Raw genomic sequence first — 22,081 nt, forward strand, 5'->3', positions numbered from 1 at the left:
TTATGGGCAGACACAGTGGACCCTCAGATAGGAGCACCTCGAATTCTGGAACCCTGCAGGGTGTTTGCATGCAGGTCAGAAGGGGACGCTGGCCCTCACTCCTCACTCTCCCCTACCCCCGAGAGACCAAACGTGCTGGACCTCAGATTCGATGAGGAGACGGTAGAGTGTTCTCACTCATTTTGTTCAGATTTCCAAGGAATGCATACAAGAGTGTCATCATCGATCCAAGCACAGCCTGGGACGGTGCAGAACACAACCGGGCATGCCGTGGGGGTCTGAAGAGGAGACATGACCTCGGAGGACTCCAAAACCCTGGGGAATCCACAGCCCTCAGGCCACTCAGAAAGAACAACAGTCAAACCACTCTTGCAGCCACTGGGACCGTCTGAGGAAAACCTCATATCCAATGGCACATCATAGGGTGGGTGAAAGCCTACCTTCCTGAGTTAGCCAGAGCCACGTTTAGCAACATGCCCCCGTGTCCTTTATCCACTTTTCCTTAGCTCCTACAGTCATCAGCCAACGCGTAGGTCTTCTTGTCTTTGCCGATGGCCAGCCTTGTCCAGCAGCGGCACCTGAGAAGTGGACATAATTCAGGCAGGTTTCAGAATTGGAACGGTGAACTCAGAGATCATGATTCATGAGAATTTTTACCTGGGCTTGAGCTCGGACCCTGCTTCCCAAGGACGTATACCTTTACTGAGAACTCAATGTTTGTCTGACAGCACGACTGCAGGAAGTAAGGCATGTACGTTGTCCCATACGTGATAGGGTATATTTTTGTTTTCATGCATGTGCGCATGTGTGACTATTACTGCACACGAGGACACGCTTGTTGGCTTCTTTCTGTGCCTCTGAATCCTCACCTTGGTCTCTGTGTGTCCCTGTGGCCCTCTCCTGAAACCTCGAACCATAAAAGCCAGAGTTTACACACAGCGCCCTGGATCTGGACCCTCGCACTGAATGGAGAAAGACCCCTTCAAACTTCAACAGACTGAATGTGAACTTTGAAAGCCAGGGGGTTTTGAAATAGGCCACGGACTTCCACTCTTCCACAGCCAAGCCTTCTGGCCAAAGCACAAACACCTGGCGAGACCTGCCTTCCAGCCGTGGGTGTAACATATACATGGACCTGGAAATCCTGCCTCCCAGTAGAATATCTAATGTGCAATTGGGGCCACTCCCATCATTTTCAGGAGCAAGGAAACCTCCTATGGGTGGGCCGACCTGTGACAGGCTATAGTCAACATGCAGCCCGGCAACTATCAAGGGGCTAACGAAATTCGGCCCAACTGCCAATTGTTGCCAACTACGCCAAATCATTTTCCGAGGACCCATGGGTATGCCCACCACAGGAAGTGGTGGGCTTCAGCAACCAAGACCCACGTTCAAACCCCACTGCGGAAACTAGGCTACCTTCCCGGGCACGTGTTGCCAGCACTGAGCCAGCAGGTTTGGCGGCCCTGAACCCGGAGGAAATGCTCAAATTCTTGACAGTGTCGTCCTACATGCCCTCCTCCTGCCCACAGGGCAACTCGACTCTACTGGAAGCCACAGACATCCTGCAAACACGTGGTCACTGTATACCAGGTAGGACAGACCGCAAGCATGACTGCTTTGATGACTGTCACCCTACCCCATGCATCATGGCACTTCTCCACTGACAGAGTGGCACTACCGAGAACCTCACAAAGATCAAAGGCACTCTCCCCGAGGACGACAGACCGATTTCCAACGGAAGAACTCTGTTTCGCGAGGGGAGTTGTAAGCTTCAAAGGGCACAGTGGCTGTCCACGGCAGCACACCTGGCATCGCAACACTGAACGCATCTCTGCTCCGCCAAGGGACTGCTCCAGATCAACCTCTAGCTGTTCAAAACTCCTGCGTGCCACTCGGGCTGGCCGCATCATGCCCTCTCGGAGAAACACTTTCGCTTTGCATATTCCCAAACAAGGAAACAAAGTGGCCAAAGGGCCTGTACGCATAACTCAAATACCCGCAAGGAGAGTGGCACAGACGCTTCAGCATGTCTAATTTCTCTACGTCCCGCAAGACACACTTTGGGCGACATTCCTCCGGCAACGGGATCACAAATCTATGCAGTTTAAGTACCTAACTGCATCCTCATGTACTGCCAAAGCCATCCCCTTCAGAGGCAGCTGATGCCAGCCCATCACGAACAGGACACATTCTTGGGAAGACCTGGCCAGCGCCTGCAACCCAATCATGACAGCCCATCCCACGACATCACACAGGACATGTCCTCATGATGCCTTACCACCTTCTCCAGACCAGCAGTCACCACACCGGCTTAAATGCAGCACTCGGTCCTAACCCCACTCCATGATGACCCACATAGTGCCTCAACTGTGCCGGGAGCTGCAGTGGTATTTCTGACATGGGCAATACCTAGGCCTAATCCATCAACACCCTTCCGTTGAAGACCAACCCCAGCCCACACCCATCCACTGCTCCATCCCCACCGGGCACTAAAGAACTTTGATGCACCCAAACGAATGACAGGGAGGGACACCGGCCTGGCCTGAGGCTCCACGCTCCAATCAGGGAAGCTTCCTCATTTTGGCTTCCAGAAATAGCCCCGAAGCTGCATGCACAAAGCGTGATCCTGGCCAAAGCACACCTTCCCAAGCTGCAAGCTTACTGGGCCTACACCAGCACACACTCCAACTCTGAAGACCAGCAGGAGAGCCTTCCCCCTCGCATGCCCTGAACGGTCTTTCACCAGGGACCTAATATGCATAGATGACCCCGCTTATGGGCAGACACAGTGGACACTCAGATAGGAGCACCTCGAATTCTGGAACCCTGCTGGGTGTTTGCATGCAGGTCAGAAGGGGACGCTGGCCCTCACTCCTCACTCTCCCCTAACCTCGAGAGACGAAACGTGCTGGACCTCAGATTCGATGAGGAGACGGTAGAGTGTTCTCACTCATTTTGTTCAGATTTCCAAGGAATGCATACAAGGGTGTCATCATCGATCCAAGCACAGCCTGGGACGGTGCAGAACACAACTGGGCATACCGTGTGTATCTGAAGAGGAGATATGACCTCGGAGTACTCCAGAACCCTGGGGAATTCACAGCCCTGAGGCCACTCAGAAAGAGCAACAGTCAATCCACTCTTGCAGCCACTGGGACCGTCTGAGGAAAACCTCATATCCAATGGCACATCATAGGGTGTGTGAAAGCCTACCTTCCTCAGTTAGCCAGAGCCACGCTTAGCAACATGCCCCCGCGTCATTTTTCCACTTTTCCTTAGCACCTAGAGTCATCAGCCAATGCGTAGTTCTTCTTGTCTTTGCCGACGGCCAGCCTTGTCTGTCAGCGGCACCTGAGAAGTGGACATAATTCAGGCAGGTTTCAGAATTGGAACGGTGAACTCAGAGATCATGATTCATGAGAATTTTTACCTGGGCTTGAGCTCGGACCCTGCTTCCCAAGGACGTCTACCTTTACAGAGAACTCAATGTTTGTCTGACAGCACGACTGCAGGAAGTAAGGCATGTACGTTGGCCCGAACGTGAGAGGGTATATTTTTGTTTTCACGCATGTGCGCATGTGTGACTATTACTGCACACGAGGACGCACTTGTGGGCTTCTTTCTGTGCCTCTGAATCCTCACCTTGGTCTCTGTGTGTCCCTGACGCCCTCTCCTGAGACCTCGAACCATAAAAGCCAGCGTTTACACACAGCGCCCTGGATCTGGACCCTCGCACTGAATGGAGAAAGACCCCTTCAAACTTCAACAGACTGAATGTGAACTTTGAAAGCCAGGGGGTTTTGAAATAGGCCACGGACTTCCACTCTTCCACAGCCAAGGCTTCTGGCCAAAGCACAAACACCTGACGAGACCTGCCTTCCGGCCGTGGGTGTAACATATACATGGACCTGGAAATCCTGCCTCCCAGTAGAATATCTAATGTGCAATTGGGGCCACTCCCATCATTTTCAGGAGCAAGGAAACCTCCTATGGGTGGGCCGACCTGCGACTGGCTATAGTCAACATGCAGCCCGGCACCTCTCAAGGGGCTAACGAAATTCGGCCCAACTGCCAATTGTTGCCAACTACGCCAAATCACTTTCCGAGGACCCATGGGTATGCCCACCAAAGGAAGTGGTGGGCTTCAGCAACCAAGACCCACGTTCAAACCCCACTGCGGAAACTAGGCTACCTTCCCTGGCACGTGTTGCCAGCACCCAGCCAGCAGGTTTGGCGGCCCAGAACCTGGAGGAAACGCTCAAATTCTGGACAGTGTCGTCCTACGTTCCCTCCTCCTGCGCACAGGGCAACTCGACTCTACTGGAAGCCACAGACATCCTGCAAACATGTGGTCACTGTATACCTGGTAGGACAGACCGCAAGCATGACTGCTTTGATGACTCTGACCCTACCCCATGCATCATGGCACTTCTCCACTGATAGAGTGACACTACCGAGAACCTCACAAAGATCAAAGGCACTCTCCCCGAGGACGACAGACCGATTTCCAACGGAAGAACTCTGTTTCGTGATGGGAGCTGTAAGCTTCAAAGGGCACAGTGTCTGTCCACGGCAGCACACCTGGCATCGCAACTCTGAAGGCTTCTCTGCTCCGCCAAGGGACTGCTCCAGATCAACCTCTAGCTGTTCAAAATTCCTGTGTGCCACACGGGCTGGCCGCATCATGCCCTCTCGGAGAAACACTTTCGCTTTGCATATTCCCAAACAAGGAAACAAAGTGGCCAAAGGGCATGTACGCATAACTCAAATACCCCCAAGGAGAGTGGCACAGACGCTTTAGCATGTCTAATTTCTCTACGTCCCGCAAGACACACTTTGGGCGACATTCCTCCGGGAACCGGATCACAAATCTATGCAGTTTAAGTACCTAACTGCATCCTCATGTACTGCCAAAGCCATCCCCTTCAGAGGCAGCTGATGCCAGCCCATCACGAACAGGACACATTCTTGGGAAGACGTGGCCAGCGCCTGCAACCCAATCATGACAGCCCATCCCACGACATCACACAGGACATGTCCTCATGATGCCTTACCACCTTCTCCAGACCAGCAGTCACCACGCCGGCTTAAATGCAGCCCTCGGTCCTAACCCCACTCCATGATGACCCACATAGTGCCTCAACTGTGCCGGGAGCTGCAGTGGAATTGCTGACATGGGCAATACCTAGGCCTAATCCATCAACACCCTTCCGTTGAAGACCAACCCCAGCCCACACCCATCCACGGCTCCATCCCCACCGGGCACTAAAGAACTTTGATGCACCCAAACAAATGACAGGGAGGGACACAGGCCTGGCCTGAGGCTCCAGGCTACAACCAGGGAAGCTTCCTCATTTTGGCTTCCAGAAATAGCCCCCGAAGCTGCATGCACAAAGCGTGATCCTGGCCAAAGCACACCTTCCCAAGCTGCAAGCTTACTGGGCCTACACCAGCACACACTCCGACTCTGAAGACCAGCAGGAGAGCCTTCCCCCTCGCATGCCCTCAACGGTCTTTCAGCAGGGACCTAATAGGCGTAGATGACCCCGCTTATGGGCAGACACAGTGGACCCTCAGATAGGAGCACCTCGAATTCTGGAACCCTGCAGGGTGTTTGCATGCAGGTCAGAAGGGGACGCTGGCCCTCACACCTCACTCTCCCCTACCCCCGAGAGACGAAACGTGCTGGACCTCAGATTCGATGAGGAGACGGTAGAGCGTTCTCACTCATTTTGTTCAGATTTCCAAGGAATGCATACAAGGGTGTCATCATCGATCCAAGCACAGCATGGGAGGCTGCAGAACACAACCGGGCATGCCGTGGGGGTCTGAAGAGGAGACATGACCTCAGAGTACTCCAAAACCCTGGGGAATCCACAGCCCTCAGGCCACTCAGAAAGAGCAACAGTCAATCCACTCTTGCAGCCACTGGGACCGTCTGAGGAAAAACTCCTATCCAATGGCACATCATAGTGTGGGTGAAAACCTACCTTCCTCAGTTAGCCAGAGCCACGTTTAGCAACATGCTCCCGTGTCATTTATCCACTTTTCCTTAGCTCCTACAGTCATCAGCCAACGTGTAGGTCTTCTTGTCTTTGCCGACGGCCAGCCTTGTCCAGCAGCGGCACCTGAGAAGTGGACATAATTCAGGCAGGTTTCAGAATTGTAATGGTGAACTCAGAGATCATGATTCATGAGAATTTTTACCTGGGCTTGAGCTCGGACCCTGCTTCCCAAGGACGTGTACCTTTACAGAGAACTCAATGTTTGTCTGACAGCACGACTGCAGGAAGTAAGCCATGTACGTTGTCCCATACGTGAGAGGTTATATTTTTGTTTTCACGCATGTGCGCATGTGTGACTATTACTGCACACGAGGACACGCTTGTTGGCTTCTTTCTGTGCCTCTGAATCTTCACCTTGGTCTCTGTGTGTCCCTGTGGCCCTCTCCTGAGACCTCGAACCATAAAAGCCAGAGTTTACACACAGCGCCCTGGATCTGGACCCTCGCACTGAATGGAGAAAGACCCCTTCAAACTTCAACAGACTGAATGTGAACTTTGAAAGCCAGGGGGTTTTGAAATAGGCCACGGACTTCCACTCTTCCACAGCCAAGCCTTCTGGCCAAAGCACAAACACCTGGCGAGACCTGCCTTCCAGCCGTGGGTGTAACATATACATGGACCTGGAAATCCTGCCTCCCAGTAGAATATCTAATGTGCAATTGGGGCCACTCCCATCATTTTCAGGAGCAAGGAAACCTCCTATGGGTGGGCCGACCTGCGACAGGCTATAGTCAACATGCAGCCCGGCAACTATCAAGGGGCTAACGAAATTCGGCCCAACTGCCAATTGTTGCCAACTACGCCAAATCATTTTCCGAGAACCCATGGGTATGCCCACCACAGGAAGTGGTGGGCTTCAGCAACCAAGACCCACGTTCAAACCCCACTGCGGAAACTAGGCTACCTTCCCGGGCACGTGTTGCCAGCACTCAGCCAGCAGGTTTGGCGGCCCTGAACCCGGAGGAAATGCTCAAATTCTTGACAGTGTCGTCCTACATGCCCTCCTCCTGCCCACAGGGCAACTCGACTGTACTGGAAGCCACAGACATCCTGCAAACACGTGGTCACTGTATACCAGGTAGGACAGACCGCAAGCATGACTGCTTTGATGACTGTCACCCTACCCCATGCATCATGGCACTTCTCCACTGACAGAGTGACACTACCGAGAACCTCACAAAGATCAAAGGCACTCTCCCCGAGGACGACAGACCGATTTCCAACGGAAGAACTCTGTTTCGCGAGGGGAGTTGTAAGCTTTAAAGGGCACAGTGGCTGTCCACGGCAGCACACCTGGCATCGCAACACTGAACGCATCTCTGCTCCGCCAAGGGACTGCTCCAGATCAACCTGTAGCTGTTCAAAACTCCTGCGTGCCACTCGGGCTGGCCGCATAATGCCCTCTCGGAGAAACACTTTCGCTTTGCATATTCCCAAACAAGGAAACAAAGTGGCCAAAGGGCCTGTACGCATAACTCAAATACCCCCAAGGAGAGTGGCACAGACGCTTCAGCATGTCTAATTTCTCTACGTCCCGCAAGACACACTTTGGGCGACATTCCTCCGGCAACGGGATCACAAATCTATGCAGTTTAAGTACCTAACTGCATCCTCATGTACTGCCAAAGCCATCCCCTTCAGAGGCAGCTGATGCCAGCCCATCACGAACAGGACACATTCTTGGGAAGACGTGGCTAGCGCCTGCAACCCAGTCATGACAGCCCATCCCACGACATCACACAGGACATGTCCTCATGATGCCTTACCACCTTCTCCAGACCAGCAGTCACCACGCCGGCTTAAATGCAGCACTCGGTCCTAACCCCACTCCATGATGACCCACATAGTGCCTCAACTGTGCCAGGAGCTGCAGTGGAATTGCTGACATGGGCAATACCTAGGCCTAATCCATCAACACCCTTCCGTTGAAGACCAACCCCAGCCCACACCCATCCACTGCTCCATCCCCACTGGGCACTAAAGAAATTTGATGCACCCAAACAAATGACAGGGAGGGACATAGGCCTGGCTTGAAGCTCCAGGCTCCAACCAGGGAAGCTTCCTCATTTTGGCTTCCAGAAATAGCCCCCGAAGCTGCATGCACAAAGCGTGATCCTGGCCAAAGCACACCTTCCCAAGCTGCAAGCTTATTGGGCCTACACCAGCACACACTCCGACTCTGAAGACCAGCAGGAGAGCCTTCCCCCTCACATGCCCTCAACGGTCTTTCAGCAGGGACCTAATAGGCGTAGATGACCCGGCTTATGGGCAGACACAGTGGACCCTCAGATAGGAGCACCTCGAATTCTGGAACCCTGCTGGGTGTTTGCATGCAGGTCAGAAGGGGACGCTGGCCCTCACTCCTCACTCTCCCCTACCCCCGAGAGACCAAACGTGCTGGACCTCAGATTCGATGAGGAGACGGTAGAGTGTTCTCACTCATTTTGTTCAGATTTCCAAGGAATGCATACAAGGGTGTCATCATCGATCCAAGCACAGCCTGGGACGGTGCAGAACACAACCGGGCATGCCGTGGGGGTCTGAAGAGGAGACATGACCTCGGAGGACTCCAAAACCCTGGGGAATCCACAGCCCTCAGGCCACTCAGAAAGAACAACAGTCAAACCACTCTTGCAGCCACTGGGACCGTCTGAGGAAAACCTCATATCCAATGGCACATCATAGGGTGGGTGAAAGCCTACCTTCCTGAGTTAGCCAGAGCCACGTTTAGCAACATGCCCCCGTGTCCTTTATCCACTTTTCCTTAGCTCCTACAGTCATCAGCCAACGCGTAGGTCTTCTTGTCTTTGCCGACGGCCAGCCTTGTCCAGCAGCGGCACCTGAGAAGTGGACATAATTCAGGCAGGTTTCAGAATTGGAACGGTGAACTCAGAGATCATGATTCATGAGAATTTTTACCTGGGCTTGAGCTCGGACCCTGCTTCCCAAGGACGTATACCTTTACTGAGAACTCAATGTTTGTCTGACAGCACGACTGCAGGAAGTAAGGCATGTACGTTGTCCCATACGTGATAGGGTATATTTTTGTTTTCATGCATGTGCGCATGTGTGACTATTACTGCACACGAGGACACGCTTGTTGGCTTCTTTCTGTGCCTCTGAATCCTCACCTTGGTCTCTGTGTGTCCCTGTGGCCCTCTCCTGAAACCTCGAACCATAAAAGCCAGAGTTTACACACAGCGCCCTGGATCTGGACCCTCGCAGTGAATGGAGAAAGACCCCTTCAAACTTCAACAGACTGAATGTGAACTTTGAAAGCCAGGGGGTTTTGAAATAGGCCACGGACTTCCACTCTTCCACAGCCAAGCCTTCTGGCCAAAGCACAAACACCTGGCGAGACCTGCCTTCCAGCCGTGGGTGTAACATATACATGGACCTGGAAATCCTGCCTCCCAGTAGAATATCTAATGTGCAATTGGGGCCACTCCCATCATTTTCAGGAGCAAGGAAACCTCCTATGGGTGGGCCGACCTGTGACAGGCTATAGTCAACATGCAGCCCGGCAACTATCAAGGGGCTAACGAAATTCGGCCCAACTGCCAATTGTTGCCAACTACGCCAAATCATTTTCCGAGGACCCATGGGTATGCCCACCACAGGAAGTGGTGGGCTTCAGCAACCAAGACCCACGTTCAAACCCCACTGCGGAAACTAGGCTACCTTCCCGGGCACGTGTTGCCAGCACTGAGCCAGCAGGTTTGGCGGCCCTGAACCCGGAGGAAATGCTCAAATTCTTGACAGTGTCGTCCTACATGCCCTCCTCCTGCCCACAGGGCAACTCGACTCTACTGGAAGCCACAGACATCCTGCAAACACGTGGTCACTGTATACCAGGTAGGACAGACCGCAAGCATGACTGCTTTGATGACTGTCACCCTACCCCATGCATCATGGCACTTCTCCACTGACAGAGTGGCACTACCGAGAACCTCACAAAGATCAAAGGCACTCTCCCCGAGGACGACAGACCGATTTCCAACGGAAGAACTCTGTTTCGCGAGGGGAGTTGTAAGCTTCAAAGGGCACAGTGGCTGTCCACGGCAGCACACCTGGCATCGCAACACTGAACGCATCTCTGCTCCGCCAAGGGACTGCTCCAGATCAACCTCTAGCTGTTCAAAACTCCTGCGTGCCACTCGGGCTGGTCGCATCATGCCCTCTCGGAGAAACACTTTCGCTTTGCATATTCCCAAACAAGGAAACAAAGTGGCCAAAGGGCCTGTACGCATAACTCAAATACCCGCAAGGAGAGTGGCACAGACGCTTCAGCATGTCTAATTTCTCTACGTCCCGCAAGACACACTTTGGGCGACATTCCTCCGGCAACGGGATCACAAATCTATGCAGTTTAAGTACCTAACTGCATCCTCATGTACTGCCAAAGCCATCCCCTTCAGAGGCAGCTGATGCCAGCCCATCACGAACAGGACACATTCTTGGGAAGACCTGGCCAGCGCCTGCAACCCAATCATGACAGCCCATCCCACGACATCACACAGGACATGTCCTCATGATGCCTTACCACCTTCTCCAGACCAGCAGTCACCACACCGGCTTAAATGCAGCACTCGGTCCTAACCCCACTCCATGATGACCCACATAGTGCCTCAACTGTGCCGGGAGCTGCAGTGGTATTTCTGACATGGGCAATACCTAGGCCTAATCCATCAACACCCTTCCGTTGAAGACCAACCCCAGCCCACACCCATCCACTGCTCCATCCCCACCGGGCACTAAAGAACTTTGATGCACCCAAACGAATGACAGGGAGGGACACCGGCCTGGCCTGAGGCTCCACGCTCCAATCAGGGAAGCTTCCTCATTTTGGCTTCCAGAAATAGCCCCGAAGCTGCATGCACAAAGCGTGATCCTGGCCAAAGCACACCTTCCCAAGCTGCAAGCTTACTGGGCCTACACCAGCACACACTCCAACTCTGAAGACCAGCAGGAGAGCCTTCCCCCTCGCATGCCCTGAACGGTCTTTCACCAGGGACCTAATATGCATAGATGACCCCGCTTATGGGCAGACACAGTGGACACTCAGATAGGAGCACCTCGAATTCTGGAACCCTGCTGGGTGTTTGCATGCAGGTCAGAAGGGGACGCTGGCCCTCACTCCTCACTCTCCCCTAACCTCGAGAGACGAAACGTGCTGGACCTCAGATTCGATGAGGAGACGGTAGAGTGTTCTCACTCATTTTGTTCAGATTTCCAAGGAATGCATACAAGGGTGTCATCATCGATCCAAGCACAGCCTGGGACGGTGCAGAACACAACTGGGCATACCGTGTGTATCTGAAGAGGAGATATGACCTCGGAGTACTCCAGAACCCTGGGGAATTCACAGCCCTGAGGCCACTCAGAAAGAGCAACAGTCAATCCACTCTTGCAGCCACTGGGACCGTCTGAGGAAAACCTCATATCCAATGGCACATCATAGGGTGTGTGAAAGCCTACCTTCCTCAGTTAGCCAGAGCCACGCTTAGCAACATGCCCCCGCGTCATTTTTCCACTTTTCCTTAGCACCTAGAGTCATCAGCCAATGCGTAGTTCTTCTTGTCTTTGCCGACGGCCAGCCTTGTCTGTCAGCGGCACCTGAGAAGTGGACATAATTCAGGCAGGTTTCAGAATTGGAACGGTGAACTCAGAGATCATGATTCATGAGAATTTTTACCTGGGCTTGAGCTCGGACCCTGCTTCCCAAGGACGTCTACCTTTACAGAGAACTCAATGTTTGTCTGACAGCACGACTGCAGGAAGTAAGGCATGTACGTTGGCCCGAACGTGAGAGGGTATATTTTTGTTTTCACGCATGTGCGCATGTGTGACTATTACTGCACACGAGGACGCACTTGTGGGCTTCTTTCTGTGCCTCTGAATCCTCACCTTGGTCTCTGTGTGTCCCTGACGCCCTCTCCTGAGACCTCGAACCATAAAAGCCAGCGTTTACACACAGCGCCCTGGATCTGGACCCTCGCACTGAATGGAGAAAGACCCCTTCAAACTTCAACAGACTGAATGTGAACTTTGAAAGCCAGGGGGTTTTGAAATAGGCCACGGACTTCCACTCTTCCACAGCCAAGCCTTCTGGCCAAAGCACAAACACCTGACGAGACCTGCCTTCCGGCCGTGGGTGTAACATATACATGGACCTGGAAATCCTGCCTCCCAGTAGAATATCTAATGTGCACTTGGGGCCACTCCCATCATTTTCAGGAGCAAGGAAACCTCCTATGGGTGGGCCCACCTGCGACTGGCTATAGTCAACATGCAGCCCGGCACCTCTCAAGGGGCTAACGAAATTCGGCCCAACTGCCAATTGTTGCCAACTATGCCAAATCACTTTCCAAGGACCCATGGGTATGCCCACCACAGGAAGTGGTGGGCTTCAGCAACCAAGACCCACGTTCAAACCCCACTGCGGAAACTAGGCTACCTTCCCAGGCACGTGTTGCCAGCACCCAGCCAGCAGGTTTGGCAGCCCTGAACCCGGAGGAAACACTCAAATTCTGGACAGTGTCGTCCTACGTGCCCTCCTCCTGCCCACAGGGCAACTCGAATCTACTGGAAGCCACAGACATCCTGCAAATACGTGGTCACTGTATACCAGGTAGGACAGACCGCAAGCATGACTGCTTTGATGACTCTGACCCTACCCCATGCATCGTGGCACTTTTCCACTGACAGAGTGACACTACCGAGAACCTCACAAAGATCAAAGGCACTCTCCCCGAGGACGACAGATCGATTTCCAACGGAAGAACTCTGTTTCGCAAGGGGAGTTGTAAGCTTCAAAGGGCACAGTGGCTGTCCACGGCAGCACACCTGGCATCGCAACACTGAACGCATCTCTGCTCCGCCAAGGGACTGCTCCAGATCAACCTGTAGCTGTTCAAAACTCCTGCGTGCCACACGGGCTGGCCGCATCATGCCCTCTCGGAGAAACACTTTCGCTTTGCATATTCCCAAACAAGGAAACAAAGTGGCCAAAGGGCATGTACGCATAACTCAAATACCCCCAAGGAGAGTGGCACAGACCCTTCGGCATGTCTAATTTCTCTACGTCCCGCAAGACACACTTTGGGAGACATTCCTCCGGCAACGGGGTCACAAATCTATGCAGTTTAAGTACCTAACTGCATCCTCATGTACTGCCAAAGCCATACCCCTCAGAGGCAGCTGATGCCAGCCCATCACGAACAGGACACATTCTTGGGAAGACGTGGCCAGCGCCTGCAACCCAATCATGACAGCCCATCCCACGACATCACACAGGACATGTCCTCATGATGCCTTACCGCCTTCTCCAGACCAGCAGTCACCACGCCGGCTTAAATGCAGCACTCGGTCCTAACCCCACTCCATGATGACCCACATAGTGCCTCAACTGTGCTGGGAGCTGCAGTGGAATTGCTGACATGTTCAATACCTAGGCCTAATCCATCAACACCCTTCCGTTGAAGACCAACCCCAGCCCACACCCATCCACTGCTCCATCCCCACCGGGCACTAAAGAACTTTGATGCACCCAAACAAATGACAGGGAGGGACACAGGCCTGGCCTGAGGCTCCAGGCTCCAACCAGGGAAGCTTCCTCATTTTGGCTTCCAGAAATAGCCCCCGAAGCTGCATGCACAAAGCGTGATCCTGGCCAAAGCACACCTTCCCAAGCTGCAAGCTTACTGGGCCTACACCAGCACACACTCCAACTCTGAAGACCAGCAGGAGAGCCTTCCCCCTCGCATGCCCTGAAAGGTCTTTCACCAGGGACCTAATATGCATAGATGACCCCGCTTATGGGCAGACACAGTGGACACTCAGATAGGAGCACCTCGAATTCTGGAACCCTGCTGGGTGTTTGCATGCAGGTCAGAAGGGGACGCTGGCCCTCACTCCTCACTCTCCCCTAACCCCGAGAGACGAAACGTGCTGGACCTCAGATTCGATGAGGAGACGGTAGAGTGTTCTCACTCATTTTGTTCAGATTTCCAAGGAATGCATACAAGGGTGTCATCATCGATCCAAGCACAGCCTGGGACGGTGCAGAACACAACTGGGCATACCGTGTGTATCTGAAGAGGAGACATGACCTCGGAGTACTCCAGAACCCTGGGGAATTCACAGCCCTGAGGCCACTCAGAAAGAGCAACAGTCAATCCACTCTTGCAGCCACTGGGACCGTCTGAGGAAAACCTCATATCCAATGGCACATCATAGGGTGTGTGAAAGCCTACCTTCCTCAGTTAGCCAGAGCCACGCTTAGCAACATGCCCCCGCGTCATTTTTCCACTTTTCCTTAGCACCTAGAGTCATCAGCCAATGCGTAGTTCTTCTTGTCTTTGCCGACGGCCAGCCTTGTCTGTCAGCGGCACCTGAGAAGTGGACATAATTCAGGCAGGTTTCAGAATTGGAACGGTGAACTCAGAGATCATGATTCATGAGAATTTTTACCTGGGCTTGAGCTCGGACCCTGCTTCCCAAGGACGTCTACCTTTACAGAGAACTCAATGTTTGTCTGACAGCACGACTGCAGGAAGTAAGGCATGTACGTTGGCCCGAACGTGAGAGGGTATATTTTTGTTTTCACGCATGTGCGCATGTGTGACTATTACTGCACACGAGGACGCACTTGTGGGCTTCTTTCTGTGCCTCTGAATCCTCACCTTGGTCTCTGTGTGTCCCTGACGCCCTCTCCTGAGACCTCGAACCATAAAAGCCAGCGTTTACACACAGCGCCCTGGATCTGGACCCTCGCACTGAATGGAGAAAGACCCCTTCAAACTTCAACAGACTGAATGTGAACTTTGAAAGCCAGGGGGTTTTGAAATAGGCCACGGACTTCCACTCTTCCACAGCCAAGGCTTCTGGCCAAAGCACAAACACCTGACGAGACCTGCCTTCCGGCCGTGGGTGTAACATATACATGGACCTGGAAATCCTGCCTCCCAGTAGAATATCTAATGTGCAATTGGGGCCACTCCCATCATTTTCAGGAGCAAGGAAACCTCCTATGGGTGGGCCCACCTGCGACTGGCTATAGTCAACATGCAGCCCGGCACCTCTCAAGGGGCTAACGAAATTCGGCCCAACTGCCAATTGTTGCCAACTACGCCAAATCACTTTCCAAGGACCCATGGGTATGCCCACCACAGGAAGTGGTGGGCTTCAGCAACCAAGACCCACGTTCAAACCCCACTGCGGAAACTAGGCTACCTTCCCAGGCACGTGTTGCCAGCACCCAGCCAGCAGGTTTGGCAGCCCTGAACCCGGAGGAAACACTCAAATTCTGGACAGTGTCGTCCTACGTGCCCTCCTCCTGCCCACAGGGCAACTTGAATCTACTGGAAGCCACAGACATCCTGCAAACACGTGGTCACTGTATACCAGGTAGGACAGACCGCAAGCATGACTGCTTTGATGACTCTGACCCTACCCCATGCATCGTGGCACTTTTCCACTGACAGAGTGACACTACCGAGAACCTCACAAAGATCAAAGGCACTCTCCCCGAGGACGACAGATCGATTTCCAACGGAAGAACTCTGTTTCGCAAGGGGAGTTGTAAGCTTCAAAGGGCACAGTGGCTGTCCACGGCAGCACACCTGGCATCGCAACACTGAACGCATCTCTGCTCCGCCAAGGGACTGCTCCAGATCAACCTGTAGCTGTTCAAAACTCCTGCGTGCCACACGGGCTGGCCGCATCATGCCCTCTCGGAGAAACACTTTCGCTTTGCATATTCCCAAACAAGGAAACAAAGTGGCCAAAGGGCATGTACGCATAACTCAAATACCCCCAAGGAGAGTGGCACAGACCCTTCGGCATGTCTAATTTCTCTACGTCCCGCAAGACACACTTTGGGAGACATTCCTCCGGCAACGGGGTCACAAATCTATGCAGTTTAAGTACCTAACTGCATCCTCATGTACTGCCAAAGCCATACCCCTCAGAGGCAGCTGATGCCAGCCCATCACGAACAGGACACATTCTTGGGAAGACGTGGCCAGCGCCTGCAACCCAATCATGACAGCCCATCCCACGACATCACACAGGACATGTCCTCATGATGCCTTACCGCCTTCTCCAGACCAGCAGTCACCACGCCGGCTTAAATGCAGCACTCGGTCCTAACCCCACTCCATGATGACCCACATAGTGCCTCAACTGTGCTGGGAGCTGCAGTGGAATTGCTGACATGTTCAATACCTAGGCCTAATCCATCAACACCCTTCCGTTGAAGACCAACCCCAGCCCACACCCATCCACTGCTCCATCCCCACCGGGCACTAAAGAACTTTGATGCACCCAAACAAATGACAGGGAGGGACACAGGCCTGGCCTGAGGCTCCAGGCTCCAACCAGGGAAGCTTCCTCATTTTGGCTTCCAGAAATAGCCCCCGAAGCTGCATGCACAAAGCGTGATCCTGGCCAAAGCACACCTTCCCAAGCTGCAAGCTTACTGGGCCTACACCAGCACACACTCCAACTCTGAAGACCAGCAGGAGAGCCTTCCCCCTCGCATGCCCTGAAAGGTCTTTCACCAGGGACCTAATATGCATAGATGACCCCGCTTATGGGCAGACACAGTGGACACTCAGATAGGAGCACCTCGAATTCTGGAACCCTGCTGGGTGTTTGCATGCAGGTCAGAAGGGGACGCTGGCCCTCACTCCTCACTCTCCCCTAACCCCGAGAGACGAAACGTGCTGGACCTCAGATTCGATGAGGAGACGGTAGAGTGTTCTCACTCATTTTGTTCAGATTTCCAAGGAATGCATACAAGGGTGTCATCATCGATCCAAGCACAGCCTGGGACGGTGCAGAACACAACTGGGCATACCGTGTGTATCTGAAGAGGAGACATGACCTCGGAGTACTCCAGAACCCTGGGGAATTCACAGCCCTGAGGCCACTCAGAAAGAGCAACAGTCAATCCACTCTTGCAGCCACTGGGACCGTCTGAGGAAAACCTCATATCCAATGGCACATCATAGGGTGTGTGAAAGCCTACCTTCCTCAGTTAGCCAGAGCCACGCTTAGCAACATGCCCCCGCGTCATTTTTCCACTTTTCCTTAGCACCTAGAGTCATCAGCCAATGCGTAGTTCTTCTTGTCTTTGCCGACGGCCAGCCTTGTCTGTCAGCGGCACCTGAGAAGTGGACATAATTCAGGCAGGTTTCAGAATTGGAACGGTGAACTCAGAGATCATGATTCATGAGAATTTTTACCTGGGCTTGAGCTCGGACCCTGCTTCCCAAGGACGTCTACCTTTACAGAGAACTCAATGTTTGTCTGACAGCACGACTGCAGGAAGTAAGGCATGTACGTTGGCCCGAACGTGAGAGGGTATATTTTTGTTTTCACGCATGTGCGCATGTGTGACTATTACTGCACACGAGGACGCACTTGTGGGCTTCTTTCTGTGCCTCTGAATCCTCACCTTGGTCTCTGTGTGTCCCTGACGCCCTCTCCTGAGACCTCGAACCATAAAAGCCAGCGTTTACACACAGCGCCCTGGATCTGGACCCTCGCACTGAATGGAGAAAGACCCCTTCAAACTTCAACAGACTGAATGTGAACTTTGAAAGCCAGGGGGTTTTGAAATAGGCCACGGACTTCCACTCTTCCACAGCCAAGCCTTCTGGCCAAAGCACAAACACCTGACGAGACCTGCCTTCCGGCCGTGGGTGTAACATATACATGGACCTGGAAATCCTGCCTCCCAGTAGAATATCTAATGTGCAATTGGGGCCACTCCCATCATTTTCAGGAGCAAGGAAACCTCCTATGGGTGGGCCGACCTGTGACAGGCTATAGTCAACATGCAGCCCGGCAACTATCAAGGGGCTAACGAAATTCGGCCCAACTGCCAATTGTTGCCAACTACGCCAAATCATTTTCCGAGGACCCATGGGTATGCCCACCACAGGAAGTGGTGGGCTTCAGCAACCAAGACCCACGTTCAAACCCCACTGCGGAAACTAGGCTACCTTCCCGGGCACGTGTTGCCAGCACTGAGCCAGCAGGTTTGGCGGCCCTGAACCCGGAGGAAATGCTCAAATTCTTGACAGTGTCGTCCTACATGCCCTCCTCCTGCCCACAGGGCAACTCGACTCTACTGGAAGCCACAGACATCCTGCAAACACGTGGTCACTGTATACCAGGTAGGACAGACCGCAAGCATGACTGCTTTGATGACTGTCACCCTACCCCATGCATCATGGCACTTCTCCACTGACAGAGTGGCACTACCGAGAACCTCACAAAGATCAAAGGCACTCTCCCCGAAGACGACAGACTGATTTCCAACGGAAGAACTCTGTTTCGCGAGGGGAGTTGTAAGCTTCAAAGGGCACAGTGGCTGTCCACGGCAGCACACCTGGCATCGCAACACTGAACGCATCTCTGCTCCGCCAAGGGACTGCTCCAGATCAACCTCTAGCTGTTCAAAACTCCTGCGTGCCACTCGGGCTGGCCGCATCATGCCCTCTCGGAGAAACACTTTCGCTTTGCATATTCCCAAACAAGGAAACAAAGTGGCCAAAGGGCCTGTACGCATAACTCAAATACCCGCAAGGAGAGTGGCACAGACGCTTCAGCATGTCTAATTTCTCTACGTCCCGCAAGACACACTTTGGGCGACATTCCTCCGGCAACGGGATCACAAATCTATGCAGTTTAAGTACCTAACTGCATCCTCATGTACTGCCAAAGCCATCCCCTTCAGAGGCAGCTGATGCCAGCCCATCACGAACAGGACACATTCTTGGGAAGACCTGGCCAGCGCCTGCAACCCAATCATGACAGCCCATCCCACGACATCACACAGGACATGTCCTCATGATGCCTTACCACCTTCTCCAGACCAGCAGTCACCACACCGGCTTAAATGCAGCACTCGGTCCTAACCCCACTCCATGATGACCCACATAGTGCCTCAACTGTGCCGGGAGCTGCAGTGGTATTTCTGACATGGGCAATACCTAGGCCTAATCCATCAACACCCTTCCATTGAAGACCAACCCCAGCCCACACCCATCCACTGCTCCATCCCCAACGGGCACTAAAGAACTTTGATGCACCCAAACAAATGACAGGGAGGGACACAGGCCTGGCCTGAGGCTCCAGGCTCCAACCATGGAAGCTTCCTCATTTTGGCTTCCAGAAATAGCCCCCGAAGCTGCATGCACAAAGCGTGATCCTGGCCAAAGCACACCTTCCCAAGCTGCAAGCTTACTGGGCCTACACCAGCACACACTCCAACTCTGAAGACCAGCAGGAGAGCCTTCCCCCTCGCATGCCCTGAAAGGTCTTTCACCAGGGACCTAATATGCATAGATGACCCCGCTTATGGGCAGACACAGTGGACACTCAGATAGGAGCACCTCGAATTCTGGAACCCTGCTGGGTGTTTGCATGCAGGTCAGAAGGGGACGCTGGCCCTCACTCCTCACTCTCCCCTAACCTCGAGAGACGAAACGTGCTGGACCTCAGATTCGATGAGGAGACGGTAGAGTGTTCTCACTCATTTTGTTCAGATTTCCAAGGAATGCATACAAGGGTGTCATCATCGATCCAAGCACAGCCTGGGACGGTGCAGAACACAACTGGGCATACCGTGTGTATCTGAAGAGGAGATATGACCTCGGAGTACTCCAGAACCCTGGGGAATTCACAGCCCTGAGGCCACTCAGAAAGAGCAACAGTCAATCCACTCTTGCAGCCACTGGGACCGTCTGAGGAAAACCTCATATCCAATGGCACATCATAGGGTGTGTGAAAGCCTACCTTCCTCAGTTAGCCAGAGCCACGCTTAGCAACATGCCCCCGCGTCATTTTTCCACTTTTCCTTAGCACCTAGAGTCATCAGCCAATGCGTAGTTCTTCTTGTCTTTGCCGACGGCCAGCCTTGTCTGTCAGCGGCACCTGAGAAGTGGACATAATTCAGGCAGGTTTCAGAATTGGAACGGTGAACTCAGAGATCATGATTCATGAGAATTTTTACCTGGGCTTGAGCTCGGACCCTGCTTCCCAAGGACGTCTACCTTTACAGAGAACTCAATGTTTGTCTGACAGCACGACTGCAGGAAGTAAGGCATGTACGTTGGCCCGAACGTGAGAGGGTATATTTTTGTTTTCACGCATGTGCGCATGTGTGACTATTACTGCACACGAGGACGCACTTGTGGGCTTCTTTCTGTGCCTCTGAATCCTCACCTTGGTCTCTGTGTGTCCCTGACGCCCTCTCCTGAGACCTCGAACCATAAAAGCCAGCGTTTACACACAGCGCCCTGGATCTGGACCCTCGCACTGAATGGAGAAAGACCCCTTCAAACTTCAACAGACTGAATGTGAACTTTGAAAGCCAGGGGGTTTTGAAATAGGCCACGGACTTCCACTCTTCCACAGCCAAGCCTTCTGGCCAAAGCACAAACACCTGACGAGACCTGCCTTCCGGCCGTGGGTGTAACATATACATGGACCTGGAAATCCTGCCTCCCAGTAGAATATCTAATGTGCACTTGGGGCCACTCCCATCATTTTCAGGAGCAAGGAAACCTCCTATGGGTGGGCCCACCTGCGACTGGCTATAGTCAACATGCAGCCCGGCACCTCTCAAGGGGCTAACGAAATTCGGCCCAACTGCCAATTGTTGCCAACTATGCCAAATCACTTTCCAAGGACCCATGGGTATGCCCACCACAGGAAGTGGTGGGCTTCAGCAACCAAGACCCACGTTCAAACCCCACTGCGGAAACTAGGCTACCTTCCCAGGCACGTGTTGCCAGCACCCAGCCAGCAGGTTTGGCAGCCCTGAACCCGGAGGAAACACTCAAATTCTGGACAGTGTCGTCCTACGTGCCCTCCTCCTGCCCACAGGGCAACTCGAATCTACTGGAAGCCACAGACATCCTGCAAATACGTGGTCACTGTATACCAGGTAGGACAGACCGCAAGCATGACTGCTTTGATGACTCTGACCCTACCCCATGCATCGTGGCACTTTTCCACTGACAGAGTGACACTACCGAGAACCTCACAAAGATCAAAGGCACTCTCCCCGAGGACGACAGATCGATTTCCAACGGAAGAACTCTGTTTCGCAAGGGGAGTTGTAAGCTTCAAAGGGCACAGTGGCTGTCCACGGCAGCACACCTGGCATCGCAACACTGAACGCATCTCTGCTCCGCCAAGGGACTGCTCCAGATCAACCTGTAGCTGTTCAAAACTCCTGCGTGCCACACGGGCTGGCCGCATCATGCCCTCTCGGAGAAACACTTTCGCTTTGCATATTCCCAAACAAGGAAACAAAGTGGCCAAAGGGCATGTACGCATAACTCAAATACCCCCAAGGAGAGTGGCACAGACCCTTCGGCATGTCTAATTTCTCTACGTCCCGCAAGACACACTTTGGGAGACATTCCTCCGGCAACGGGGTCACAAATCTATGCAGTTTAAGTACCTAACTGCATCCTCATGTACTGCCAAAGCCATACCCCTCAGAGGCAGCTGATGCCAGCCCATCACGAACAGGACACATTCTTGGGAAGACGTGGCCAGCGCCTGCAACCCAATCATGACAGCCCATCCCACGACATCACACAGGACATGTCCTCATGATGCCTTACCGCCTTCTCCAGACCAGCAGTCACCACGCCGGCTTAAATGCAGCACTCGGTCCTAACCCCACTCCATGATGACCCACATAGTGCCTCAACTGTGCTGGGAGCTGCAGTGGAATTGCTGACATGTTCAATACCTAGGCCTAATCCATCAACACCCTTCCGTTGAAGACCAACCCCAGCCCACACCCATCCACTGCTCCATCCCCACCGGGCACTAAAGAACTTTGATGCACCCAAACAAATGACAGGGAGGGACACAGGCCTGGCCTGAGGCTCCAGGCTCCAACCAGGGAAGCTTCCTCATTTTGGCTTCCAGAAATAGCCCCCGAAGCTGCATGCACAAAGCGTGATCCTGGCCAAAGCACA

At 53.2% G+C, this 22,081-nt stretch overlaps 8 non-coding genes across 8 annotated transcripts; all 8 read right to left on the minus strand.

Moving 5' to 3' along the window:
- Positions 1–137: 137 nt before the first annotated feature.
- On the minus strand, positions 138–229 carry LOC132489870 (small nucleolar RNA SNORD116). The gene has a single exon (XR_009532238.1). It is a non-coding gene; the product is annotated as a small nucleolar RNA SNORD116 (small nucleolar RNA).
- Positions 230–2,913: 2,684 nt separating this feature from the next.
- LOC132489782 (small nucleolar RNA SNORD116) lies at positions 2,914–3,005 on the minus strand. The gene has a single exon (XR_009532155.1). It is a non-coding gene; the product is annotated as a small nucleolar RNA SNORD116 (small nucleolar RNA).
- Positions 3,006–5,690: 2,685 nt separating this feature from the next.
- On the minus strand, positions 5,691–5,782 carry LOC132489862 (small nucleolar RNA SNORD116). The gene has a single exon (XR_009532230.1). It is a non-coding gene; the product is annotated as a small nucleolar RNA SNORD116 (small nucleolar RNA).
- Positions 5,783–8,467: 2,685 nt separating this feature from the next.
- Positions 8,468–8,559, minus strand: LOC132489783 (small nucleolar RNA SNORD116). The gene has a single exon (XR_009532156.1). It is a non-coding gene; the product is annotated as a small nucleolar RNA SNORD116 (small nucleolar RNA).
- Positions 8,560–11,243: 2,684 nt separating this feature from the next.
- Positions 11,244–11,335, minus strand: LOC132489784 (small nucleolar RNA SNORD116). The gene has a single exon (XR_009532157.1). It is a non-coding gene; the product is annotated as a small nucleolar RNA SNORD116 (small nucleolar RNA).
- A 2,685-nt stretch (positions 11,336–14,020) lies between these two features.
- On the minus strand, positions 14,021–14,112 carry LOC132489785 (small nucleolar RNA SNORD116). Its single transcript, XR_009532158.1, has one exon. It is a non-coding gene; the product is annotated as a small nucleolar RNA SNORD116 (small nucleolar RNA).
- Positions 14,113–16,797: 2,685 nt separating this feature from the next.
- LOC132489786 (small nucleolar RNA SNORD116) lies at positions 16,798–16,889 on the minus strand. The gene has a single exon (XR_009532159.1). It is a non-coding gene; the product is annotated as a small nucleolar RNA SNORD116 (small nucleolar RNA).
- A 2,685-nt stretch (positions 16,890–19,574) lies between these two features.
- LOC132489787 (small nucleolar RNA SNORD116) lies at positions 19,575–19,666 on the minus strand. The gene has a single exon (XR_009532160.1). It is a non-coding gene; the product is annotated as a small nucleolar RNA SNORD116 (small nucleolar RNA).
- Between the last annotated feature and the right edge of the window lie 2,415 nt (positions 19,667–22,081).

This window comes from Mesoplodon densirostris, chromosome 4, assembly GCF_025265405.1.
Source record: "Mesoplodon densirostris isolate mMesDen1 chromosome 4, mMesDen1 primary haplotype, whole genome shotgun sequence".
In the NCBI taxonomy this organism is placed as follows: Eukaryota; Metazoa; Chordata; class Mammalia; order Artiodactyla; family Ziphiidae; genus Mesoplodon; species Mesoplodon densirostris.